The sequence below is a fragment of the Globicephala melas genome, unplaced genomic scaffold (assembly GCF_963455315.2).
Source record: "Globicephala melas unplaced genomic scaffold, mGloMel1.2 SCAFFOLD_182, whole genome shotgun sequence".
Taxonomy (NCBI): Eukaryota; Metazoa; Chordata; class Mammalia; order Artiodactyla; family Delphinidae; genus Globicephala; species Globicephala melas.
The window spans coordinates 94240-118638 of record NW_027207354.1 but is presented as its reverse complement, the minus strand read 5'-3'; the positions used below and the strand labels follow the sequence as shown (position 1 = coordinate 118638).

Genomic DNA, 24399 nt, shown 5'->3' with positions numbered 1-24399 from the left:
GGGGGAGCCCTGGGGTCTTGAAGGGGCTGAGGTGGGAGGGCTGCTGGGGTGTGACCGGGACAAGGGTTGGATTTCAGGGCTCACCCTGCTCCCGGCCTCCCCCCTCCCCTTCTTCCCTCAACTCTGGAGGCATCTGAAGAGATTCTTGCGGGCACTTTTCAATCGTATTTTCCACAAAGGTGAGTGGGCGCCGGCGTGGGTTCAGGGGATGTGGGCCTGTCCCCTTTCTTCTATCCCTGCCTTGATTCTCAGCCCCTCAGGAACCCAGGCCCTGACCCATCTCGCCTTTCCCCACAGACAAGCAAGCCAGCTGTGTAGGCACCCATCGCATGTGCATGCGCTGCTCCGTGGATCCCAAGAACCTGTGCTCAAGAGTTTCTTCCCACTTCTGCCATCGCCCAAGCTTCCTGCTCGGGCAGGTAAACCCACCTTGACTACTGCCTGCAGCGGGGCTCGGCGGGGGCGGAGCCGGCGGCCCCCCCGCCGCGGGCGAGTAAAGGAGAAGGCGGGCGGAGCGGGAGGCAAAAAGCCTACAGCACCCGGTATTCCCAGGCGGTCTCCCATCCAAGTACTAACCAGGCCCGACCCTGCTTAGCTTCCGAGATCAGACGAGATCGGGCGCGTTCAGGGTGGTATGGCCGTAGACGGGGGCGGGGGGCCGCGGGCGGCCTCTTGAGGCCCAGTTTCGCTGGCGCTGGCGCCTTAACGCCAGCCTGGCGGCCGGCCCGCCCCGGCAGGGCCCCCTCGCCCGCCCAGGCAGGGGCAACGGAGGTCTCGGGTATCGGGCGGCGGCGGAGGGTTTGGCGACCACCTCCCAGCCCAGGGCGGCCGTGACCCAGCAAACCCTTCGGCGCTTGGCGCCCCGCCCAAGATCCCGCACGTCGCTCACAGGGACGTGGCCCCGGAGGCTTCAGGGCCCGGGGCCCGCGGTCCCTTGGGCATCGGCCCTGCCCGCCCACGCGGCCCTAGGCGCAGCCCGGCCGCAGCCCGGGCCGGCCCTCCTGCCCGACAGCAGCTGGCCCGAAGCCACTGGGAGCCACCATTGAGTCGCCACGGCCCCTCAGCCCCGGCAAGGCCACCCTTGCCCCCACACCCCCCGCCGAGCTCAGGACCCCGCCCCTGGTGGCCGGCAGGCCCGGGGAAGCGGCCCCTGCCCTCGATCCCGCTCCCGCACCCGGCCGCGGTGACACGCCAGAGGGGCGGGGTGGGGGGGGCTTTTGTCGGAGGGAGCTGTGGAGGGACACACCGGCACACAGGTGGCGGCGCCGGGGCTGGGCGCCGGTGGGGGCGGCCAGGTGCAGGTCGAGGGGCTCGCGGGCCGAAAGGACGGCAACTGGGCCCGCGGCGGAGTCTGGGTCCGGGCCAGCCACCCCGGGAGCGTCTGGGGTGCGCCTGCCTTCCAGGGCCGCCTTCTGGCCGCCTGGCCGGCCGGGCCGGCGGGGAGCGACCCCGCCGGCGCGCGCCGTGGTGGGAGGGGCCTGAGGAGGTGGGGCCTGCAGCGGGGCCCGGCGGGGGCGGAGCCGGCGGCCCCCGCCGCGGGCGAGTAAAGGAGAAGGCGGGCGGAGCGGGAGGCAAAAAGCCTACAGCACCCGGTATTCCCAGGCGGTCTCCCATCCAAGTACTAACCAGGCCCGACCCTGCTTAGCTTCCGAGATCAGACGAGATCGGGCGCGTTCAGGGTGGTATGGCCGTAGACGGGGGCGGGGGGCCGCGGGCGGCCTCTTGAGGCCCAGTTTCGCTGGCGCTGGCGCCTTAACGCCAGCCTGGCGGCCGGCCCGCCCCGGCAGGGCCCCCTCGCCCGCCCAGGCAGGGGCAACGGAGGTCTCGGGTATCGGGCGGCGGCGGAGGGTTTGGCGACCACCTCCCAGCCCAGGGCGGCCGTGACCCAGCAAACCCTTCGGCGCTTGGCGCCCCGCCCAAGATCCCGCACGTCGCTCACAGGGACGTGGCCCCGGAGGCTTCAGGGCCCGGGGCCCGCGGTCCCTTGGGCATCGGCCCTGCCCGCCCACGCGGCCCTAGGCGCAGCCCGGCCGCAGCCCGGGCCGGCCCTCCTGCCCGACAGCAGCTGGCCCGAAGCCACCGGGAGCCACCATTGAGTCGCCACGGCCCCTCAGCCCCGGCAAGGCCACCCTTGCCCCCACACACCCCGCCGAGCTCAGGACCCCGCCCCTGGTGGCCGGCAGGCCCGGGGAAGCGGCCCCTGCCCTCGATCCCGCTCCCGCACCCGGCCGCGCTGACACGCCAGAGGGGCGGGGTGGGGGTGGGGCTTTTGTCGGAGGGAGCTGTGGAGGGACACACCGGCACACAGGTGGCGGCGCCGGGGCTGGGCGCCGGTGGGGGCGGCCAGGTGCAGGTCGAGGGGCTCGCGGGCCGAAAGGACGGCAACTGGGCCCATGGCGGAGTCTGGGTCTGGAGGGCTCTGAGCCTCCATCCGCTCTGGTGCCTCGGGTCTACCGGCCCGACGCCTGGTAGCGCGACACCCCACCGGCCCACAGACGTAGCCTCCCCAGCTGTGCTCACAGCGAGTCCAACCGCAGCCTGCATCCCTCCACGGGACACTTGGATTACTCCCGCGATCCCCACGAGGTGCGGCACCCGGCGGCCGAATGGGCTGAGATCCTGCCCTTGCGGCGCCCTGTGGCCACCTCCGCCTCCCTCACGGTACTGGCCGAGGCCTCGGACCAGCGGGCCCCGGCTCCCAGCTCAGCGCTGCTCCTCCGCCCCTCTCACCTCCTGCCCGACGTCCAGGCTACCGAGCACCCTCCACCCCCGCCCACCTTCATGCCACTCAGCCGGAACCCGGGAGGCAATGCCAACTACCAGGTGTATGACAGTCTGGTGCTGAAGCGGCAACCGCAGGAGGGCCAAGCGCGGGCCAACTCGCTGCTACCTTCCACCTCGGCCTCCAGGCCCTCTCTGCACGGGAGCCAGACTGGGAAAATGAACTTACCAGCAGCAAGTGGGGGCAGGGGCAGGGGGCGGCAGGGCATGGAGAGAGGAATAAAGAGCGCCAGAGTCCAGGAAACATTGGTGGTCTGTGGCTTGGAAGCGCCACTCCTTCTGCCAGCCTGGGTCCCTGCGCTTGGCTTCCTGCAATAAGAAGCCAGTGTCCCCTTCTTGGCCTGAGGGTCCCTTTGGTTTAGTGGCCACAGTTCTGCCAGCAGGCCCCTCCTGGTCCTATACCATGCACTAAGTACATCTGCAGCTGCAGACTCCAAACCCCTGGTCTCTGGGCACCTCCTCTGTGTCTCAGCTGTCCCTGTCCACAGAGAGCCTCATACAAGAAGTTGCTTCCAAACTGGGAGGTTCCACATCTGGGCAGGTCCAGCTCCAGGCCCAGTGAAGGGCATGAAGAAGGCTGAGGCTCTGGACTCCAGCCAGGCCTTCAGCAGGCCTCTGAGGCCAAGGTCTTCCTAGTCTCAAGAGGGGCCAAGAGACGCAATGTGTCATTTGAACAAGTGAGTCAGCGGGCGGTGAGCGAATGAATGACCGCTCGAGGGGATGTATGCCGGCCACCGGGCCCTGTTTGACTGTCCAGGCTCAGCTTACCTGACCCTGGTTACCAGGGAATGCCACTCTGGGCCCTCCTTTTCATCCCCCTCCCTCACTGTGACCTCACCACCTGCCCCATTATGACCCAGTCTGGCTCCCAGTTAAAACTGGAGGGCAGAGGGCCCAGGCAGTCCTGGGACCAACGGCCATGGGTGAGCGAAACTACTACCGAGCCGAGCCGTTCACTGGCCCCATCCCCAGGAAATGCCAGGAGCAAGGATACTCAATTCTTCTGATCCCGGTCAGCTTCATCTTGCTCAACGTGGGGATCAACATGGTGACTATGGTCAGGGCAGGATCTGTGCAGCGCGGTTGGGGGAGCCCTGGGGTCTTGAAGGGGCTGAGGTGGGAGGGCTGCTGGGGTGTGACCGGGACAAGGGTTGGATTTCAGGGCTCACCCTGCTCCCGGCCTCCCCCCTCCCCTTCTTCCCTCAACTCTGGAGGCATCTGAAGAGATTCTTGCGGGCACTTTTCAATCGTATTTTCCACAAAGGTGAGTGGGCGCCGGCGTGGGTTCAGGGGATGTGGGCCTGTCCCCTTTCTTCTATCCCTGCCTTGATTCTCAGCCCCTCAGGAACCCAGGCCCTGACCCATCTCGCCTTTCCCCACAGACAAGCAAGCCAGCTGTGTAGGCACCCATCGCATGTGCATGCGCTGCTCCGTGGATCCCAAGAACCTGTGCTCAAGAGTTTCTTCCCACTTCTGCCATCGCCCAAGCTTCCTGCTCGGGCAGGTAAACCCACCTTGACTACTGCCTGCAGCGGGGCTCGGCGGGGGCGGAGCCGGCGGCCCCCCCGCCGCGGGCGAGTAAAGGAGAAGGCGGGCGGAGCGGGAGGCAAAAAGCCTACAGCACCCGGTATTCCCAGGCGGTCTCCCATCCAAGTACTAACCAGGCCCGACCCTGCTTAGCTTCCGAGATCAGACGAGATCGGGCGCGTTCAGGGTGGTATGGCCGTAGACGGGGGCGGGGGGCCGCGGGCGGCCTCTTGAGGCCCAGTTTCGCTGGCGCTGGCGCCTTAACGCCAGCCTGGCGGCCGGCCCGCCCCGGCAGGGCCCCCTCGCCCGCCCAGGCAGGGGCAACGGAGGTCTCGGGTATCGGGCGGCGGCGGAGGGTTTGGCGACCACCTCCCAGCCCAGGGCGGCCGTGACCCAGCAAACCCTTCGGCGCTTGGCGCCCCGCCCAAGATCCCGCACGTCGCTCACAGGGACGTGGCCCCGGAGGCTTCAGGGCCCGGGGCCCGCGGTCCCTTGGGCATCGGCCCTGCCCGCCCACGCGGCCCTAGGCGCAGCCCGGCCGCAGCCCGGGCCGGCCCTCCTGCCCGACAGCAGCTGGCCCGAAGCCACCGGGAGCCACCATTGAGTCGCCACGGCCCCTCAGCCCCGGCAAGGCCACCCTTGCCCCCACACCCCCCGCCGAGCTCAGGACCCCGCCCCTGGTGGCCGGCAGGCCCGGGGAAGCGGCCCCTGCCCTCGATCCCGCTCCCGCACCCGGCCGCGGTGACACGCCAGAGGGGCGGGGTGGGGGGGGCTTTTGTCGGAGGGAGCTGTGGAGGGACACACCGGCACACAGGTGGCGGCGCCGGGGCTGGGCGCCGGTGGGGGCGGCCAGGTGCAGGTCGAGGGGCTCGCGGGCCGAAAGGACGGCAACTGGGCCCGCGGCGGAGTCTGGGTCCGGGCCAGCCACCCCGGGAGCGTCTGGGGTGCGCCTGCCTTCCAGGGCCGCCTTCTGGCCGCCTGGCCGGCCGGGCCGGCGGGGAGCGACCCCGCCGGCGCGCGCCGTGGTGGGAGGGGCCTGAGGAGGTGGGGCCTGCAGCGGGGCCCGGCGGGGGCGGAGCCGGCGGCCCCCGCCGCGGGCGAGTAAAGGAGAAGGCGGGCGGAGCGGGAGGCAAAAAGCCTACAGCACCCGGTATTCCCAGGCGGTCTCCCATCCAAGTACTAACCAGGCCCGACCCTGCTTAGCTTCCGAGATCAGACGAGATCGGGCGCGTTCAGGGTGGTATGGCCGTAGACGGGGGCGGGGGGCCGCGGGCGGCCTCTTGAGGCCCAGTTTCGCTGGCGCTGGCGCCTTAACGCCAGCCTGGCGGCCGGCCCGCCCCGGCAGGGCCCCCTCGCCCGCCCAGGCAGGGGCAACGGAGGTCTCGGGTATCGGGCGGCGGCGGAGGGTTTGGCGACCACCTCCCAGCCCAGGGCGGCCGTGACCCAGCAAACCCTTCGGCGCTTGGCGCCCCGCCCAAGATCCCGCACGTCGCTCACAGGGACGTGGCCCCGGAGGCTTCAGGGCCCGGGGCCCGCGGTCCCTTGGGCATCGGCCCTGCCCGCCCACGCGGCCCTAGGCGCAGCCCGGCCGCAGCCCGGGCCGGCCCTCCTGCCCGACAGCAGCTGGCCCGAAGCCACCGGGAGCCACCATTGAGTCGCCACGGCCCCTCAGCCCCGGCAAGGCCACCCTTGCCCCCACACCCCCCGCCGAGCTCAGGACCCCGCCCCTGGTGGCCGGCAGGCCCGGGGAAGCGGCCCCTGCCCTCGATCCCGCTCCCGCACCCGGCCGCGCTGACACGCCAGAGGGGCGGGGTGGGGGTGGGGCTTTTGTCGGAGGGAGCTGTGGAGGGACACACCGGCACACAGGTGGCGGCGCCGGGGCTGGGCGCCGGTGGGGGCGGCCAGGTGCAGGTCGAGGGGCTCGCGGGCCGAAAGGACGGCAACTGGGCCCATGGCGGAGTCTGGGTCTGGAGGGCTCTGAGCCTCCATCCGCTCTGGTGCCTCGGGTCTACCGGCCCGACGCCTGGTAGCGCGACACCCCACCGGCCCACAGACGTAGCCTCCCCAGCTGTGCTCACAGCGAGTCCAACCGCAGCCTGCATCCCTCCACGGGACACTTGGATTACTCCCGCGATCCCCACGAGGTGCGGCACCCGGCGGCCGAATGGGCTGAGATCCTGCCCTTGCGGCGCCCTGTGGCCACCTCCGCCTCCCTCACGGTACTGGCCGAGGCCTCGGACCAGCGGGCCCCGGCTCCCAGCTCAGCGCTGCTCCTCCGCCCCTCTCACCTCCTGCCCGACGTCCAGGCTACCGAGCACCCTCCACCCCCGCCCACCTTCATGCCACTCAGCCGGAACCCGGGAGGCAATGCCAACTACCAGGTGTATGACAGTCTGGTGCTGAAGCGGCAACCGCAGGAGGGCCAAGCGCGGGCCAACTCGCTGCTACCTTCCACCTCGGCCTCCAGGCCCTCTCTGCACGGGAGCCAGACTGGGAAAATGAACTTACCAGCAGCAAGTGGGGGCAGGGGCAGGGGGCGGCAGGGCATGGAGAGAGGAATAAAGAGCGCCAGAGTCCAGGAAACATTGGTGGTCTGTGGCTTGGAAGCGCCACTCCTTCTGCCAGCCTGGGTCCCTGCGCTTGGCTTCCTGCAATAAGAAGCCAGTGTCCCCTTCTTGGCCTGAGGGTCCCTTTGGTTTAGTGGCCACAGTTCTGCCAGCAGGCCCCTCCTGGTCCTATACCATGCACTAAGTACATCTGCAGCTGCAGACTCCAAACCCCTGGTCTCTGGGCACCTCCTCTGTGTCTCAGCTGTCCCTGTCCACAGAGAGCCTCATACAAGAAGTTGCTTCCAAACTGGGAGGTTCCACATCTGGGCAGGTCCAGCTCCAGGCCCAGTGAAGGGCATGAAGAAGGCTGAGGCTCTGGACTCCAGCCAGGCCTTCAGCAGGCCTCTGAGGCCAAGGTCTTCCTAGTCTCAAGAGGGGCCAAGAGACGCAATGTGTCATTTGAACAAGTGAGTCAGCGGGCGGTGAGCGAATGAATGACCGCTCGAGGGGATGTATGCCGGCCACCGGGCCCTGTTTGACTGTCCAGGCTCAGCTTACCTGACCCTGGTTACCAGGGAATGCCACTCTGGGCCCTCCTTTTCATCCCCCTCCCTCACTGTGACCTCACCACCTGCCCCATTATGACCCAGTCTGGCTCCCAGTTAAAACTGGAGGGCAGAGGGCCCAGGCAGTCCTGGGACCAACGGCCATGGGTGAGCGAAACTACTACCGAGCCGAGCCGTTCACTGGCCCCATCCCCAGGAAATGCCAGGAGCAAGGATACTCAATTCTTCTGATCCCGGTCAGCTTCATCTTGCTCAACGTGGGGATCAACATGGTGACTATGGTCAGGGCAGGATCTGTGCAGCGCGGTTGGGGGAGCCCTGGGGTCTTGAAGGGGCTGAGGTGGGAGGGCTGCTGGGGTGTGACCGGGACAAGGGTTGGATTTCAGGGCTCACCCTGCTCCCGGCCTCCCCCCTCCCCTTCTTCCCTCAACTCTGGAGGCATCTGAAGAGATTCTTGCGGGCACTTTTCAATCGTATTTTCCACAAAGGTGAGTGGGCGCCGGCGTGGGTTCAGGGGATGTGGGCCTGTCCCCTTTCTTCTATCCCTGCCTTGATTCTCAGCCCCTCAGGAACCCAGGCCCTGACCCATCTCGCCTTTCCCCACAGACAAGCAAGCCAGCTGTGTAGGCACCCATCGCATGTGCATGCGCTGCTCCGTGGATCCCAAGAACCTGTGCTCAAGAGTTTCTTCCCACTTCTGCCATCGCCCAAGCTTCCTGCTCGGGCAGGTAAACCCACCTTGACTACTGCCTGCAGCGGGGCTCGGCGGGGGCGGAGCCGGCGGCCCCCCCGCCGCGGGCGAGTAAAGGAGAAGGCGGGCGGAGCGGGAGGCAAAAAGCCTACAGCACCCGGTATTCCCAGGCGGTCTCCCATCCAAGTACTAACCAGGCCCGACCCTGCTTAGCTTCCGAGATCAGACGAGATCGGGCGCGTTCAGGGTGGTATGGCCGTAGACGGGGGCGGGGGGCCGCGGGCGGCCTCTTGAGGCCCAGTTTCGCTGGCGCTGGCGCCTTAACGCCAGCCTGGCGGCCGGCCCGCCCCGGCAGGGCCCCCTCGCCCGCCCAGGCAGGGGCAACGGAGGTCTCGGGTATCGGGCGGCGGCGGAGGGTTTGGCGACCACCTCCCAGCCCAGGGCGGCCGTGACCCAGCAAACCCTTCGGCGCTTGGCGCCCCGCCCAAGATCCCGCACGTCGCTCACAGGGACGTGGCCCCGGAGGCTTCAGGGCCCGGGGCCCGCGGTCCCTTGGGCATCGGCCCTGCCCGCCCACGCGGCCCTAGGCGCAGCCCGGCCGCAGCCCGGGCCGGCCCTCCTGCCCGACAGCAGCTGGCCCGAAGCCACCGGGAGCCACCATTGAGTCGCCACGGCCCCTCAGCCCCGGCAAGGCCACCCTTGCCCCCACACACCCCGCCGAGCTCAGGACCCCGCCCCTGGTGGCCGGCAGGCCCGGGGAAGCGGCCCCTGCCCTCGATCCCGCTCCCGCACCCGGCCGCGCTGACACGCCAGAGGGGCGGGGTGGGGGTGGGGCTTTTGTCGGAGGGAGCTGTGGAGGGACACACCGGCACACAGGTGGCGGCGCCGGGGCTGGGCGCCGGTGGGGGCGGCCAGGTGCAGGTCGAGGGGCTCGCGGGCCGAAAGGACGGCAACTGGGCCCATGGCGGAGTCTGGGTCTGGAGGGCTCTGAGCCTCCATCCGCTCTGGTGCCTCGGGTCTACCGGCCCGACGCCTGGTAGCGCGACACCCCACCGGCCCACAGATGTAGCCTCCCCAGCTGTGCTCACAGCGAGTCCAACCGCAGCCTGCATCCCTCCACGGGACACTTGGATTACTCCCGCGATCCCCACGAGGTGCGGCACCCGGCGGCCGAATGGGCTGAGATCCTGCCCTTGCGGCGCCCTGTGGCCACCTCCGCCTCCCTCACGGTACTGGCCGAGGCCTCGGACCAGCGGGCCCCGGCTCCCAGCTCAGCGCTGCTCCTCCGCCCCTCTCACCTCCTGCCCGACGTCCAGGCTACCGAGCACCCTCCACCCCCGCCCACCTTCATGCCACTCAGCCGGAACCCGGGAGGCAATGCCAACTACCAGGTGTATGACAGTCTGGTGCTGAAGCGGCAACCGCAGGAGGGCCAAGCGCGGGCCAACTCGCTGCTACCTTCCACCTCGGCCTCCAGGCCCTCTCTGCACGGGAGCCAGACTGGGAAAGTGAACTTACCAGCAGCAAGTGGGGGCAGGGGCAGGGGGCGGCAGGGCATGGAGAGAGGAATAAAGAGCGCCAGAGTCCAGGAAACATTGGTGGTCTGTGGCTTGGAAGCGCCACTCCTTCTGCCAGCCTGGGTCCCTGCGCTTGGCTTCCTGCAATAAGAAGCCAGTGTCCCCTTCTTGGCCTGAGGGTCCCTTTGGTTTAGTGGCCACAGTTCTGCCAGCAGGCCCCTCCTGGTCCTATACCATGCACTAAGTACATCTGCAGCTGCAGACTCCAAACCCCTGGTCTCTGGGCACCTCCTCTGTGTCTCAGCTGTCCCTGTCCACAGAGAGCCTCATACAAGAAGTTGCTTCCAAACTGGGAGGTTCCACATCTGGGCAGGTCCAGCTCCAGGCCCAGTGAAGGGCATGAAGAAGGCTGAGGCTCTGGACTCCAGCCAGGCCTTCAGCAGGCCTCTGAGGCCAAGGTCTTCCTAGTCTCAAGAGGGGCCAAGAGACGCAATGTGTCATTTGAACAAGTGAGTCAGCGGGCGGTGAGCGAATGAATGACCGCTCGAGGGGATGTATGCCGGCCACCGGGCCCTGTTTGACTGTCCAGGCTCAGCTTACCTGACCCTGGTTACCAGGGAATGCCACTCTGGGCCCTCCTTTTCATCCCCCTCCCTCACTGTGACCTCACCACCTGCCCCATTATGACCCAGTCTGGCTCCCAGTTAAAACTGGAGGGCAGAGGGCCCAGGCAGTCCTGGGACCAACGGCCATGGGTGAGCGAAACTACTACCGAGCCGAGCCGTTCACTGGCCCCATCCCCAGGAAATGCCAGGAGCAAGGATACTCAATTCTTCTGATCCCGGTCAGCTTCATCTTGCTCAACGTGGGGATCAACATGGTGACTATGGTCAGGGCAGGATCTGTGCAGCGCGGTTGGGGGAGCCCTGGGGTCTTGAAGGGGCTGAGGTGGGAGGGCTGCTGGGGTGTGACCGGGACAAGGGTTGGATTTCAGGGCTCACCCTGCTCCCGGCCTCCCCCCTCCCCTTCTTCCCTCAACTCTGGAGGCATCTGAAGAGATTCTTGCGGGCACTTTTCAATCGTATTTTCCACAAAGGTGAGTGGGCGCCGGCGTGGGTTCAGGGGATGTGGGCCTGTCCCCTTTCTTCTATCCCTGCCTTGATTCTCAGCCCCTCAGGAACCCAGGCCCTGACCCATCTCGCCTTTCCCCACAGACAAGCAAGCCAGCTGTGTAGGCACCCATCGCATGTGCATGCGCTGCTCCGTGGATCCCAAGAACCTGTGCTCAAGAGTTTCTTCCCACTTCTGCCATCGCCCAAGCTTCCTGCTCGGGCAGGTAAACCCACCTTGACTACTGCCTGCAGCGGGGCTCGGCGGGGGCGGAGCCGGCGGCCCCCCCGCCGCGGGCGAGTAAAGGAGAAGGCGGGCGGAGCGGGAGGCAAAAAGCCTACAGCACCCGGTATTCCCAGGCGGTCTCCCATCCAAGTACTAACCAGGCCCGACCCTGCTTAGCTTCCGAGATCAGACGAGATCGGGCGCGTTCAGGGTGGTATGGCCGTAGACGGGGGCGGGGGGCCGCGGGCGGCCTCTTGAGGCCCAGTTTCGCTGGCGCTGGCGCCTTAACGCCAGCCTGGCGGCCGGCCCGCCCCGGCAGGGCCCCCTCGCCCGCCCAGGCAGGGGCAACGGAGGTCTCGGGTATCGGGCGGCGGCGGAGGGTTTGGCGACCACCTCCCAGCCCAGGGCGGCCGTGACCCAGCAAACCCTTCGGCGCTTGGCGCCCCGCCCAAGATCCCGCACGTCGCTCACAGGGACGTGGCCCCGGAGGCTTCAGGGCCCGGGGCCCGCGGTCCCTTGGGCATCGGCCCTGCCCGCCCACGCGGCCCTAGGCGCAGCCCGGCCGCAGCCCGGGCCGGCCCTCCTGCCCGACAGCAGCTGGCCCGAAGCCACCGGGAGCCACCATTGAGTCGCCACGGCCCCTCAGCCCCGGCAAGGCCACCCTTGCCCCCACACACCCCGCCGAGCTCAGGACCCCGCCCCTGGTGGCCGGCAGGCCCGGGGAAGCGGCCCCTGCCCTCGATCCCGCTCCCGCACCCGGCCGCGCTGACACGCCAGAGGGGCGGGGTGGGGGTGGGGCTTTTGTCGGAGGGAGCTGTGGAGGGACACACCGGCACACAGGTGGCGGCGCCGGGGCTGGGCGCCGGTGGGGGCGGCCAGGTGCAGGTCGAGGGGCTCGCGGGCCGAAAGGACGGCAACTGGGCCCATGGCGGAGTCTGGGTCTGGAGGGCTCTGAGCCTCCATCCGCTCTGGTGCCTCGGGTCTACCGGCCCGACGCCTGGTAGCGCGACACCCCACCGGCCCACAGATGTAGCCTCCCCAGCTGTGCTCACAGCGAGTCCAACCGCAGCCTGCATCCCTCCACGGGACACTTGGATTACTCCCGCGATCCCCACGAGGTGCGGCACCCGGCGGCCGAATGGGCTGAGATCCTGCCCTTGCGGCGCCCTGTGGCCACCTCCGCCTCCCTCACGGTACTGGCCGAGGCCTCGGACCAGCGGGCCCCGGCTCCCAGCTCAGCGCTGCTCCTCCGCCCCTCTCACCTCCTGCCCGACGTCCAGGCTACCGAGCACCCTCCACCCCCGCCCACCTTCATGCCACTCAGCCGGAACCCGGGAGGCAATGCCAACTACCAGGTGTATGACAGTCTGGTGCTGAAGCGGCAACCGCAGGAGGGCCAAGCGCGGGCCAACTCGCTGCTACCTTCCACCTCGGCCTCCAGGCCCTCTCTGCACGGGAGCCAGACTGGGAAAGTGAACTTACCAGCAGCAAGTGGGGGCAGGGGCAGGGGGCGGCAGGGCATGGAGAGAGGAATAAAGAGCGCCAGAGTCCAGGAAACATTGGTGGTCTGTGGCTTGGAAGCGCCACTCCTTCTGCCAGCCTGGGTCCCTGCGCTTGGCTTCCTGCAATAAGAAGCCAGTGTCCCCTTCTTGGCCTGAGGGTCCCTTTGGTTTAGTGGCCACAGTTCTGCCAGCAGGCCCCTCCTGGTCCTATACCATGCACTAAGTACATCTGCAGCTGCAGACTCCAAACCCCTGGTCTCTGGGCACCTCCTCTGTGTCTCAGCTGTCCCTGTCCACAGAGAGCCTCATACAAGAAGTTGCTTCCAAACTGGGAGGTTCCACATCTGGGCAGGTCCAGCTCCAGGCCCAGTGAAGGGCATGAAGAAGGCTGAGGCTCTGGACTCCAGCCAGGCCTTCAGCAGGCCTCTGAGGCCAAGGTCTTCCTAGTCTCAAGAGGGGCCAAGAGACGCAATGTGTCATTTGAACAAGTGAGTCAGCGGGCGGTGAGCGAATGAATGACCGCTCGAGGGGATGTATGCCGGCCACCGGGCCCTGTTTGACTGTCCAGGCTCAGCTTACCTGACCCTGGTTACCAGGGAATGCCACTCTGGGCCCTCCTTTTCATCCCCCTCCCTCACTGTGACCTCACCACCTGCCCCATTATGACCCAGTCTGGCTCCCAGTTAAAACTGGAGGGCAGAGGGCCCAGGCAGTCCTGGGACCAACGGCCATGGGTGAGCGAAACTACTACCGAGCCGAGCCGTTCACTGGCCCCATCCCCAGGAAATGCCAGGAGCAAGGATACTCAATTCTTCTGATCCCGGTCAGCTTCATCTTGCTCAACGTGGGGATCAACATGGTGACTATGGTCAGGGCAGGATCTGTGCAGCGCGGTTGGGGGAGCCCTGGGGTCTTGAAGGGGCTGAGGTGGGAGGGCTGCTGGGGTGTGACCGGGACAAGGGTTGGATTTCAGGGCTCACCCTGCTCCCGGCCTCCCCCCTCCCCTTCTTCCCTCAACTCTGGAGGCATCTGAAGAGATTCTTGCGGGCACTTTTCAATCGTATTTTCCACAAAGGTGAGTGGGCGCCGGCGTGGGTTCAGGGGATGTGGGCCTGTCCCCTTTCTTCTATCCCTGCCTTGATTCTCAGCCCCTCAGGAACCCAGGCCCTGACCCATCTCGCCTTTCCCCACAGACAAGCAAGCCAGCTGTGTAGGCACCCATCGCATGTGCATGCGCTGCTCCGTGGATCCCAAGAACCTGTGCTCAAGAGTTTCTTCCCACTTCTGCCATCGCCCAAGCTTCCTGCTCGGGCAGGTAAACCCACCTTGACTACTGCCTGCAGCGGGGCTCGGCGGGGGCGGAGCCGGCGGCCCCCCCGCCGCGGGCGAGTAAAGGAGAAGGCGGGCGGAGCGGGAGGCAAAAAGCCTACAGCACCCGGTATTCCCAGGCGGTCTCCCATCCAAGTACTAACCAGGCCCGACCCTGCTTAGCTTCCGAGATCAGACGAGATCGGGCGCGTTCAGGGTGGTATGGCCGTAGACGGGGGCGGGGGGCCGCGGGCGGCCTCTTGAGGCCCAGTTTCGCTGGCGCTGGCGCCTTAACGCCAGCCTGGCGGCCGGCCCGCCCCGGCAGGGCCCCCTCGCCCGCCCAGGCAGGGGCAACGGAGGTCTCGGGTATCGGGCGGCGGCGGAGGGTTTGGCGACCACCTCCCAGCCCAGGGCGGCCGTGACCCAGCAAACCCTTCGGCGCTTGGCGCCCCGCCCAAGATCCCGCACGTCGCTCACAGGGACGTGGCCCCGGAGGCTTCAGGGCCCGGGGCCCGCGGTCCCTTGGGCATCGGCCCTGCCCGCCCACGCGGCCCTAGGCGCAGCCCGGCCGCAGCCCGGGCCGGCCCTCCTGCCCGACAGCAGCTGGCCCGAAGCCACCGGGAGCCACCATTGAGTCGCCACGGCCCCTCAGCCCCGGCAAGGCCACCCTTGCCCCCACACACCCCGCCGAGCTCAGGACCCCGCCCCTGGTGGCCGGCAGGCCCGGGGAAGCGGCCCCTGCCCTCGATCCCGCTCCCGCACCCGGCCGCGCTGACACGCCAGAGGGGCGGGGTGGGGGTGGGGCTTTTGTCGGAGGGAGCTGTGGAGGGACACACCGGCACACAGGTGGCGGCGCCGGGGCTGGGCGCCGGTGGGGGCGGCCAGGTGCAGGTCGAGGGGCTCGCGGGCCGAAAGGACGGCAACTGGGCCCATGGCGGAGTCTGGGTCTGGAGGGCTCTGAGCCTCCATCCGCTCTGGTGCCTCGGGTCTACCGGCCCGACGCCTGGTAGCGCGACACCCCACCGGCCCACAGATGTAGCCTCCCCAGCTGTGCTCACAGCGAGTCCAACCGCAGCCTGCATCCCTCCACGGGACACTTGGATTACTCCCGCGATCCCCACGAGGTGCGGCACCCGGCGGCCGAATGGGCTGAGATCCTGCCCTTGCGGCGCCCTGTGGCCACCTCCGCCTCCCTCACGGTACTGGCCGAGGCCTCGGACCAGCGGGCCCCGGCTCCCAGCTCAGCGCTGCTCCTCCGCCCCTCTCACCTCCTGCCCGACGTCCAGGCTACCGAGCACCCTCCACCCCCGCCCACCTTCATGCCACTCAGCCGGAACCCGGGAGGCAATGCCAACTACCAGGTGTATGACAGTCTGGTGCTGAAGCGGCAACCGCAGGAGGGCCAAGCGCGGGCCAACTCGCTGCTACCTTCCACCTCGGCCTCCAGGCCCTCTCTGCACGGGAGCCAGACTGGGAAAGTGAACTTACCAGCAGCAAGTGGGGGCAGGGGCAGGGGGCGGCAGGGCATGGAGAGAGGAATAAAGAGCGCCAGAGTCCAGGAAACATTGGTGGTCTGTGGCTTGGAAGCGCCACTCCTTCTGCCAGCCTGGGTCCCTGCGCTTGGCTTCCTGCAATAAGAAGCCAGTGTCCCCTTCTTGGCCTGAGGGTCCCTTTGGTTTAGTGGCCACAGTTCTGCCAGCAGGCCCCTCCTGGTCCTATACCATGCACTAAGTACATCTGCAGCTGCAGACTCCAAACCCCTGGTCTCTGGGCACCTCCTCTGTGTCTCAGCTGTCCCTGTCCACAGAGAGCCTCATACAAGAAGTTGCTTCCAAACTGGGAGGTTCCACATCTGGGCAGGTCCAGCTCCAGGCCCAGTGAAGGGCATGAAGAAGGCTGAGGCTCTGGACTCCAGCCAGGCCTTCAGCAGGCCTCTGAGGCCAAGGTCTTCCTAGTCTCAAGAGGGGCCAAGAGACGCAATGTGTCATTTGAACAAGTGAGTCAGCGGGCGGTGAGCGAATGAATGACCGCTCGAGGGGATGTATGCCGGCCACCGGGCCCTGTTTGACTGTCCAGGCTCAGCTTACCTGACCCTGGTTACCAGGGAATGCCACTCTGGGCCCTCCTTTTCATCCCCCTCCCTCACTGTGACCTCACCACCTGCCCCATTATGACCCAGTCTGGCTCCCAGTTAAAACTGGAGGGCAGAGGGCCCAGGCAGTCCTGGGACCAACGGCCATGGGTGAGCGAAACTACTACCGAGCCGAGCCGTTCACTGGCCCCATCCCCAGGAAATGCCAGGAGCAAGGATACTCAATTCTTCTGATCCCGGTCAGCTTCATCTTGCTCAACGTGGGGATCAACATGGTGACTATGGTCAGGGCAGGATCTGTGCAGCGCGGTTGGGGGAGCCCTGGGGTCTTGAAGGGGCTGAGGTGGGAGGGCTGCTGGGGTGTGACCGGGACAAGGGTTGGATTTCAGGGCTCACCCTGCTCCCGGCCTCCCCCCTCCCCTTCTTCCCTCAACTCTGGAGGCATCTGAAGAGATTCTTGCGGGCACTTTTCAATCGTATTTTCCACAAAGGTGAGTGGGCGCCGGCGTGGGTTCAGGGGATGTGGGCCTGTCCCCTTTCTTCTATCCCTGCCTTGATTCTCAGCCCCTCAGGAACCCAGGCCCTGACCCATCTCGCCTTTCCCCACAGACAAGCAAGCCAGCTGTGTAGGCACCCATCGCATGTGCATGCGCTGCTCCGTGGATCCCAAGAACCTGTGCTCAAGAGTTTCTTCCCACTTCTGCCATCGCCCAAGCTTCCTGCTCGGGCAGGTAAACCCACCTTGACTACTGCCTGCAGCGGGGCTCGGCGGGGGCGGAGCCGGCGGCCCCCCCGCCGCGGGCGAGTAAAGGAGAAGGCGGGCGGAGCGGGAGGCAAAAAGCCTACAGCACCCGGTATTCCCAGGCGGTCTCCCATCCAAGTACTAACCAGGCCCGACCCTGCTTAGCTTCCGAGATCAGACGAGATCGGGCGCGTTCAGGGTGGTATGGCCGTAGACGGGGGCGGGGGGCCGCGGGCGGCCTCTTGAGGCCCAGTTTCGCTGGCGCTGGCGCCTTAACGCCAGCCTGGCGGCCGGCCCGCCCCGGCAGGGCCCCCTCGCCCGCCCAGGCAGGGGCAACGGAGGTCTCGGGTATCGGGCGGCGGCGGAGGGTTTGGCGACCACCTCCCAGCCCAGGGCGGCCGTGACCCAGCAAACCCTTCGGCGCTTGGCGCCCCGCCCAAGATCCCGCACGTCGCTCACAGGGACGTGGCCCCGGAGGCTTCAGGGCCCGGGGCCCGCGGTCCCTTGGGCATCGGCCCTGCCCGCCCACGCGGCCCTAGGCGCAGCCCGGCCGCAGCCCGGGCCGGCCCTCCTGCCCGACAGCAGCTGGCCCGAAGCCACCGGGAGCCACCATTGAGTCGCCACGGCCCCTCAGCCCCGGCAAGGCCACCCTTGCCCCCACACACCCCGCCGAGCTCAGGACCCCGCCCCTGGTGGCCGGCAGGCCCGGGGAAGCGGCCCCTGCCCTCGATCCCGCTCCCGCACCCGGCCGCGGTGACACGCCAGAGGGGCGGGGTGGGGGGGGGCTTTTGTCGGAGGGAGCTGTGGAGGGACACACCGGCACACAGGTGGCGGCGCCGGGGCTGGGCGCCGGTGGGGGCGGCCAGGTGCAGGTCGAGGGGCTCGCGGGCCGAAAGGACGGCAACTGGGCCCGCGGCGGAGTCTGGGTCCGGGCCAGCCACCCCGGGAGCGTCTGGGGTGCGCCTGCCTTCCAGGGCCGCCTTCTGGCCGCCTGGCCGGCCGGGCCGGCGGGGAGCGACCCCGCCGGCGCGCGCCGTGGTGGGAGGGGCCTGAGGAGGTGGGGCCTGCAGCGGGGCCCGGCGGGGGCGGAGCCGGCGGCCCCCGCCGCGGGCGAGTAAAGGAGAAGGCGGGCGGAGCGGGAGGCAAAAAGCCTACAGCACCCGGTATTCCCAGGCGGTCTCCCATCCAAGTACTAACCAGGCCCGACCCTGCTTAGCTTCCGAGATCAGACGAGATCGGGCGCGTTCAGGGTGGTATGGCCGTAGACGGGGGCGGGGGGCCGCGGGCGGCCTCTTGAGGCCCAGTTTCGCTGGCGCTGGCGCCTTAACGCCAGCCTGGCGGCCGGCCCGCCCCGGCAGGGCCCCCTCGCCCGCCCAGGCAGGGGCAACGGAGGTCTCGGGTATCGGGCGGCGGCGGAGGGTTTGGCGACCACCTCCCAGCCCAGGGCGGCCGTGACCCAGCAAACCCTTCGGCGCTTGGCGCCCCGCCCAAGATCCCGCACGTCGCTCACAGGGACGTGGCCCCGGAGGCTTCAGGGCCCGGGGCCCGCGGTCCCTTGGGCATCGGCCCTGCCCGCCCACGCGGCCCTAGGCGCAGCCCGGCCGCAGCCCGGGCCGGCCCTCCTGCCCGACAGCAGCTGGCCCGAAGCCACCGGGAGCCACCATTGAGTCGCCACGGCCCCTCAGCCCCGGCAAGGCCACCCTTGCCCCCACACCCCCCGCCGAGCTCAGGACCCCGCCCCTGGTGGCCGGCAGGCCCGGGGAAGCGGCCCCTGCCCTCGATCCCGCTCCCGCACCCGGCCGCGGTGACACGCCAGAGGGGCGGGGTGGGGGTGGGGCTTTTGTCGGAGGGAGCTGTGGAGGGACACACCGGCACACAGGTGGCGGCGCCGGGGCTGGGCGCCGGTGGGGGCGGCCAGGTGCAGGTCGAGGGGCTCGCGGGCCGAAAGGACGGCAACTGGGCCCATGGCGGAGTCTGGGTCTGGAGGGCTCTGAGCCTCCATCCGCTCTGGTGCCTCGGGTCTACCGGCCCGACGCCTGGTAGCGCGACACCCCACCGGCCCACAGACGTAGCCTCCCCAGCTGTGCTCACAGCGAGTCCAACCGCAGCCTGCATCCCTCCACGGGACACTTGGATTACTCCCGCGATCCCCACGAGGTGCGGCACCCGGCGGCCGAATGGGCTGAGATCCTGCCCTTGCGGCGCCCTGTGGCCACCTCCGCCTCCCTCACGGTACTGGCCGAGGCCTCGGACCAGCGGGCCCCGGCTCCCAGCTCAGCGCTGCTCCTCCGCCCCTCTCACCTCCTGCCCGACGTCCAGGCTACCGAGCACCCTCCACCCCCGCCCACCTTCATGCCACTCAGCCGGAACCCGGGAGGCAATGCCAACTACCAGGTGTATGACAGTCTGGTGCTGAAGCGGCAACCGCAGGAGGGCCAAGCGCGGGCCAACTCGCTGCTACCTTCCACCTCGGCCTCCAGGCCCTCTCTGCACGGGAGCCAGACTGGGAAAGTGAACTTACCAGCAGCAAGTGGGGGCAGGGGCAGGGGGCGGCAGGGCATGGAGAGAGGAATAAAGAGCGCCAGAGTCCAGGAAACATTGGTGGTCTGTGGCTTGGAAGCGCCACTCCTTCTGCCAGCCTGGGTCCCTGCGCTTGGCTTCCTGCAATAAGAAGCCAGTGTCCCCTTCTTGGCCTGAGGGTCCCTTTGGTTTAGTGGCCACAGTTCTGCCAGCAGGCCCCTCCTGGTCCTATACCATGCACTAAGTACATCTGCAGCTGCAGACTCCAAACCCCTGGTCTCTGGGCACCTCCTCTGTGTCTCAGCTGTCCCTGTCCACAGAGAGCCTCATACAAGAAGTTGCTTCCAAACTGGGAGGTTCCACATCTGGGCAGGTCCAGCTCCAGGCCCAGTGAAGGGCATGAAGAAGGCTGAGGCTCTGGACTCCAGCCAGGCCTTCAGCAGGCCTCTGAGGCCAAGGTCTTCCTAGTCTCAAGAGGGGCCAAGAGACGCAATGTGTCATTTGAACAAGTGAGTCAGCGGGCGGTGAGCGAATGAATGACCGCTCGAGGGGATGTATGCCGGCCACCGGGCCCTGTTTGACTGTCCAGGCTCAGCTTACCTGACCCTGGTTACCAGGGAATGCCACTCTGGGCCCTCCTTTTCATCCCCCTCCCTCACTGTGACCTCACCACCTGCCCCATTATGACCCAGTCTGGCTCCCAGTTAAAACTGGAGGGCAGAGGGCCCAGGCAGTCCTGGGACCAACGGCCATGGGTGAGCGAAACTACTACCGAGCCGAGCCGTTCACTGGCCCCATCCCCAGGAAATGCCAGGAGCAAGGATACTCAATTCTTCTGATCCCGGTCAGCTTCATCTTGCTCAACGTGGGGATCAACATGGTGACTATGGTCAGGGCAGGATCTGTGCAGCGCGGTTGGGGGAGCCCTGGGGTCTTGAAGGGGCTGAGGTGGGAGGGCTGCTGGGGTGTGACCGGGACAAGGGTTGGATTTCAGGGCTCACCCTGCTCCCGGCCTCCCCCCTCCCCTTCTTCCCTCAACTCTGGAGGCATCTGAAGAGATTCTTGCGGGCACTTTTCAATCGTATTTTCCACAAAGGTGAGTGGGCGCCGGCGTGGGTTCAGGGGATGTGGGCCTGTCCCCTTTCTTCTATCCCTGCCTTGATTCTCAGCCCCTCAGGAACCCAGGCCCTGACCCATCTCGCCTTTCCCCACAGACAAGCAAGCCAGCTGTGTAGGCACCCATCGCATGTGCATGCGCTGCTCCGTGGATCCCAAGAACCTGTGCTCAAGAGTTTCTTCCCACTTCTGCCATCGCCCAAGCTTCCTGCTCGGGCAGGTAAACCCACCTTGACTACTGCCTGCAGCGGGGCTCGGCGGGGGCGGAGCCGGCGGCCCCCCCGCCGCGGGCGAGTAAAGGAGAAGGCGGGCGGAGCGGGAGGCAAAAAGCCTACAGCACCCGGTATTCCCAGGCGGTCTCCCATCCAAGTACTAACCAGGCCCGACCCTGCTTAGCTTCCGAGATCAGACGAGATCGGGCGCGTTCAGGGTGGTATGGCCGTAGACGGGGGCGGGGGGCCGCGGGCGGCCTCTTGAGGCCCAGTTTCGCTGGCGCTGGCGCCTTAACGCCAGCCTGGCGGCCGGCCCGCCCCGGCAGGGCCCCCTCGCCCGCCCAGGCAGGGGCAACGGAGGTCTCGGGTATCGGGCGGCGGCGGAGGGTTTGGCGACCACCTCCCAGCCCAGGGCGGCCGTGACCCAGCAAACCCTTCGGCGCTTGGCGCCCCGCCCAAGATCCCGCACGTCGCTCACAGGGACGTGGCCCCGGAGGCTTCAGGGCCCGGGGCCCGCGGTCCCTTGGGCATCGGCCCTGCCCGCCCACGCGGCCCTAGGCGCAGCCCGGCCGCAGCCCGGGCCGGCCCTCCTGCCCGACAGCAGCTGGCCCGAAGCCACCGGGAGCCACCATTGAGTCGCCACGGCCCCTCAGCCCCGGCAAGGCCACCCTTGCCCCCACACCCCCCGCCGAGCTCAGGACCCCGCCCCTGGTGGCCGGCAGGCCCGGGGAAGCGGCCCCTGCCCTCGATCCCGCTCCCGCACCCGGCCGCGGTGACACGCCAGAGGGGCGGGGTGGGGGGGGGCTTTTGTCAGAGGGAGCTGTGGAGGGACACACCGGCACACAGGTGGCGGCGCCGGGGCTGGGCGCCGGTGGGGGCGGCCAGGTGCAGGTCGAGGGGCTCGCGGGCCGAAAGGACGGCAACTGGGCCCATGGCGGAGTCTGGGTCTGGAGGGCTCTGAGCCTCCATCCGCTCTGGTGCCTCGGGTCTACCGGCCCGACGCCTGGTAGCGCGACACCCCACCGGCCCACAGACGTAGCCTCCCCAGCTGTGCTCACAGCGAGTCCAACCGCAGCCTGCATCCCTCCACGGGACACTTGGATTACTCCCGCGATCCCCACGAGGTGCGGCACCCGGCGGCCGAATGGGCTGAGATCCTGCCCTTGCGGCGCCCTGTGGCCACCTCCGCCTCCCTCACGGTACTGGCCGAGGCCTCGGACCAGCGGGCCCCGGCTCCCAGCTCAGCGCTGCTCCTCCGCCCCTCTCACCTCCTGCCCGACGTCCAGGCTACCGAGCACCCTCCACCCCCGCCCACCTTCATGCCACTCAGCCGGAACCCGGGAGGCAATGCCAACTACCAGGTGTATGACAGTCTGGTGCTGAAGCGGCAACCGCAGGAGGGCCAAGCGCGGGCCAACTCGCTGCTACCTTCCACCTCGGCCTCCAGGCCCTCTCTGCACGGGAGCCAGACTGGGAAAGTGAACTTACCAGCAGCAAGTGGGGGCAGGGGCAGGGGGCGGCAGGGCATGGAGAGAGGAATAAAGAGCGCCAGAGTCCAGGAAACATTGGTGGTCTGTGGCTTGGAAGCGCCACTCCTTCTGCCAGCCTGGGTCCCTGCGCTTGGCTTCCTGCAATAAGAAGCCAGTGTCCCCTTCTTGGCCTGAGGGTCCCTTTGGTTTAGTGGCCACAGTTCTGCCAGCAGGCCCCTCCTGGTCCTATACCATGCACTAAGTACATCTGCAGCTGCAGACTCCAAACCCCTGGTCTCTGGGCACCTCCTCTGTGTCTCAGCTGTCCCTGTCCACAGAGAGCCTCATACAAGAAGTTGCTTCCAAACTGGGAGGTTCCACATCTGGGCAGGTCCAGCTCCAGGCCCAGTGAAGGGCATGAAGAAGGCTGAGGCTCTGGACTCCAGCCAGGCCTTCAGCAGGCCTCTGAGGCCAAGGTCTTCCTAGTCTCAAGAGGGGCCAAGAGACGCAATGTGTCATTTGAACAAGTGAGTCAGCGGGCGGTGAGCGAATGAATGACCGCTCGAGGGGATGTATGCCGGCCACCGGGCCCTGTTTGACTGTCCAGGCTCAGCTTACCTGACCCTGGTTACCAGGGAATGCCACTCTGGGCCCTCCTTTTCATCCCCCTCCCTCACTGTGACCTCACCACCTGCCCCATTATGACCCAGTCTGGCTCCCAGTTAAAACTGGAGGGCAGAGGGCCCAGGCAGTCCTGGGACCAACGGCCATGGGTGAGCGAAACTACTACCGAGCCGAGCCGTTCACTGGCCCCATCCCCAGGAAATGCCAGGAGCAAGGATACTCAATTCTTCTGATCCCGGTCAGCTTCATCTTGCTCAACGTGGGGATCAACATGGTGACTATGGTCAGGGCAGGATCTGTGCAGCGCGGTTGGGGGAGCCCTGGGGTCTTGAAGGGGCTGAGGTGGGAGGGCTGCTGGGGTGTGACCGGGACAAGGGTTGGATTTCAGGGCTCACCCTGCTCCCGGCCTCCCCCCTCCCCTTCTTCCCTCAACTCTGGAGGCATCTGAAGAGATTCTTGCGGGCACTTTTCAATCGTATTTTCCACAAAGGTGAGTGGGCGCCGGCGTGGGTTCAGGGGATGTGGGCCTGTCCCCTTTCTTCTATCCCTGCCTTGATTCTCAGCCCCTCAGGAACCCAGGCCCTGACCCATCTCGCCTTTCCCCACAGACAAGCAAGCCAGCTGTGTAGGCACCCATCGCATGTGCATGCGCTGCTCCGTGGATCCCAAGAACCTGTGCTCAAGAGTTTCTTCCCACTTCTGCCATCGCCCAAGCTTCCTGCTCGGGCAGGTAAACCCACCTTGACTACTGCCTGCAGCGGGGCTCGGCGGGGGCGGAGCCGGCGGCCCCCCCGCCGCGGGCGAGTAAAGGAGAAGGCGGGCGGAGCGGGAGGCAAAAAGCCTACAGCACCCGGTATTCCCAGGCGGTCTCCCATCCAAGTACTAACCAGGCCCGACCCTGCTTAGCTTCCGAGATCAGACGAGATCGGGCGCGTTCAGGGTGGTATGGCCGTAGACGGGGGCGGGGGACCGCGGGCGGCCTCTTGAGGCCCAGTTTCGCTGGCGCTGGCGCCTTAACGCCAGCCTGGCGGCCGGCCCGCCCCGGCAGGGCCCCCTCGCCCGCCCAGGCAGGGGCAACGGAGGTCTCGGGTATCGGGCGGCGGCGGAGGGTTTGGCGACCACCTCCCAGCCCAGGGCGGCCGTGACCCAGCAAACCCTTCGGCGCTTGGCGCCCCGCCCAAGATCCCGCACGTCGCTCACAGGGACGTGGCCCCGGAGGCTTCAGGGCCCGGGGCCCGCGGTCCCTTGGGCATCGGCCCTGCCCGCCCACGCGGCCCTAGGCGCAGCCCGGCCGCAGCCCGGGCCGGCCCTCCTGCCCGACAGCAGCTGGCCCGAAGCCACTGGGAGCCACCATTGAGTCGCCACGGCCCCTCAGCCCCGGCAAGGCCACCCTTGCCCCCACACCCCCCGCCGAGCTCAGGACCCCGCCCCTGGTGGCCGGCAGGCCCGGGGAAGCGGCCCCTGCCCTCGATCCCGCTCCCGCACCCGGCCGCGGTGACACGCCAGAGGGGCGGGGTGGGGGGGGGCTTTTGTCGGAGGGAGCTGTGGAGGGACACACCGGCACACAGGTGGCGGCGCCGGGGCTGGGCGCCGGTGGGGGCGGCCAGGTGCAGGTCGAGGGGCTCGCGGGCCGAAAGGACGGCAACTGGGCCCGCGGCGGAGTCTGGGTCCGGGCCAGCCACCCCGGGAGCGTCTGGGGTGCGCCTGCCTTCCAGGGCCGCCTTCTGGCCGCCTGGCCGGCCGGGCCGGCGGGGAGCGACCCCGCCGGCGCGCGCCGTGGTGGGAGGGGCCTGAGGAGGTGGGGCCTGCAGCGGGGCCCGGCGGGGGCGGAGCCGGCGGCCCCCGCCG

General features: G+C 68.0%; 11 non-coding genes across 11 annotated transcripts; all 11 read right to left on the bottom strand.

The window, feature by feature from the left end:
• Window positions 1–527: 527 nt before the first annotated feature.
• LOC132595579 (5S ribosomal RNA) lies at window positions 528–646 on the bottom strand. Its single transcript, XR_009561720.1, has one exon. It is a non-coding gene; the product is annotated as a 5S ribosomal RNA (ribosomal RNA).
• Window positions 647–1577: 931 nt separating this feature from the next.
• On the bottom strand, window positions 1578–1696 carry LOC132595578 (5S ribosomal RNA). Its single transcript, XR_009561719.1, has one exon. It is a non-coding gene; the product is annotated as a 5S ribosomal RNA (ribosomal RNA).
• A 2697-nt stretch (window positions 1697–4393) lies between these two features.
• Window positions 4394–4512, bottom strand: LOC132595577 (5S ribosomal RNA). The gene has a single exon (XR_009561718.1). It is a non-coding gene; the product is annotated as a 5S ribosomal RNA (ribosomal RNA).
• Window positions 4513–5443: 931 nt separating this feature from the next.
• On the bottom strand, window positions 5444–5562 carry LOC132595576 (5S ribosomal RNA). The gene has a single exon (XR_009561717.1). It is a non-coding gene; the product is annotated as a 5S ribosomal RNA (ribosomal RNA).
• Window positions 5563–8259: 2697 nt separating this feature from the next.
• LOC132595575 (5S ribosomal RNA) lies at window positions 8260–8378 on the bottom strand. Its single transcript, XR_009561716.1, has one exon. It is a non-coding gene; the product is annotated as a 5S ribosomal RNA (ribosomal RNA).
• A 2697-nt stretch (window positions 8379–11075) lies between these two features.
• On the bottom strand, window positions 11076–11194 carry LOC132595574 (5S ribosomal RNA). Its single transcript, XR_009561715.1, has one exon. It is a non-coding gene; the product is annotated as a 5S ribosomal RNA (ribosomal RNA).
• A 2697-nt stretch (window positions 11195–13891) lies between these two features.
• On the bottom strand, window positions 13892–14010 carry LOC132595573 (5S ribosomal RNA). The gene has a single exon (XR_009561714.1). It is a non-coding gene; the product is annotated as a 5S ribosomal RNA (ribosomal RNA).
• A 2697-nt stretch (window positions 14011–16707) lies between these two features.
• On the bottom strand, window positions 16708–16826 carry LOC132595572 (5S ribosomal RNA). Its single transcript, XR_009561713.1, has one exon. It is a non-coding gene; the product is annotated as a 5S ribosomal RNA (ribosomal RNA).
• A 932-nt stretch (window positions 16827–17758) lies between these two features.
• On the bottom strand, window positions 17759–17877 carry LOC132595571 (5S ribosomal RNA). The gene has a single exon (XR_009561712.1). It is a non-coding gene; the product is annotated as a 5S ribosomal RNA (ribosomal RNA).
• A 2697-nt stretch (window positions 17878–20574) lies between these two features.
• Window positions 20575–20693, bottom strand: LOC132595570 (5S ribosomal RNA). The gene has a single exon (XR_009561711.1). It is a non-coding gene; the product is annotated as a 5S ribosomal RNA (ribosomal RNA).
• A 2696-nt stretch (window positions 20694–23389) lies between these two features.
• LOC132595568 (5S ribosomal RNA) lies at window positions 23390–23508 on the bottom strand. The gene has a single exon (XR_009561709.1). It is a non-coding gene; the product is annotated as a 5S ribosomal RNA (ribosomal RNA).
• Between the last annotated feature and the right edge of the window lie 891 nt (window positions 23509–24399).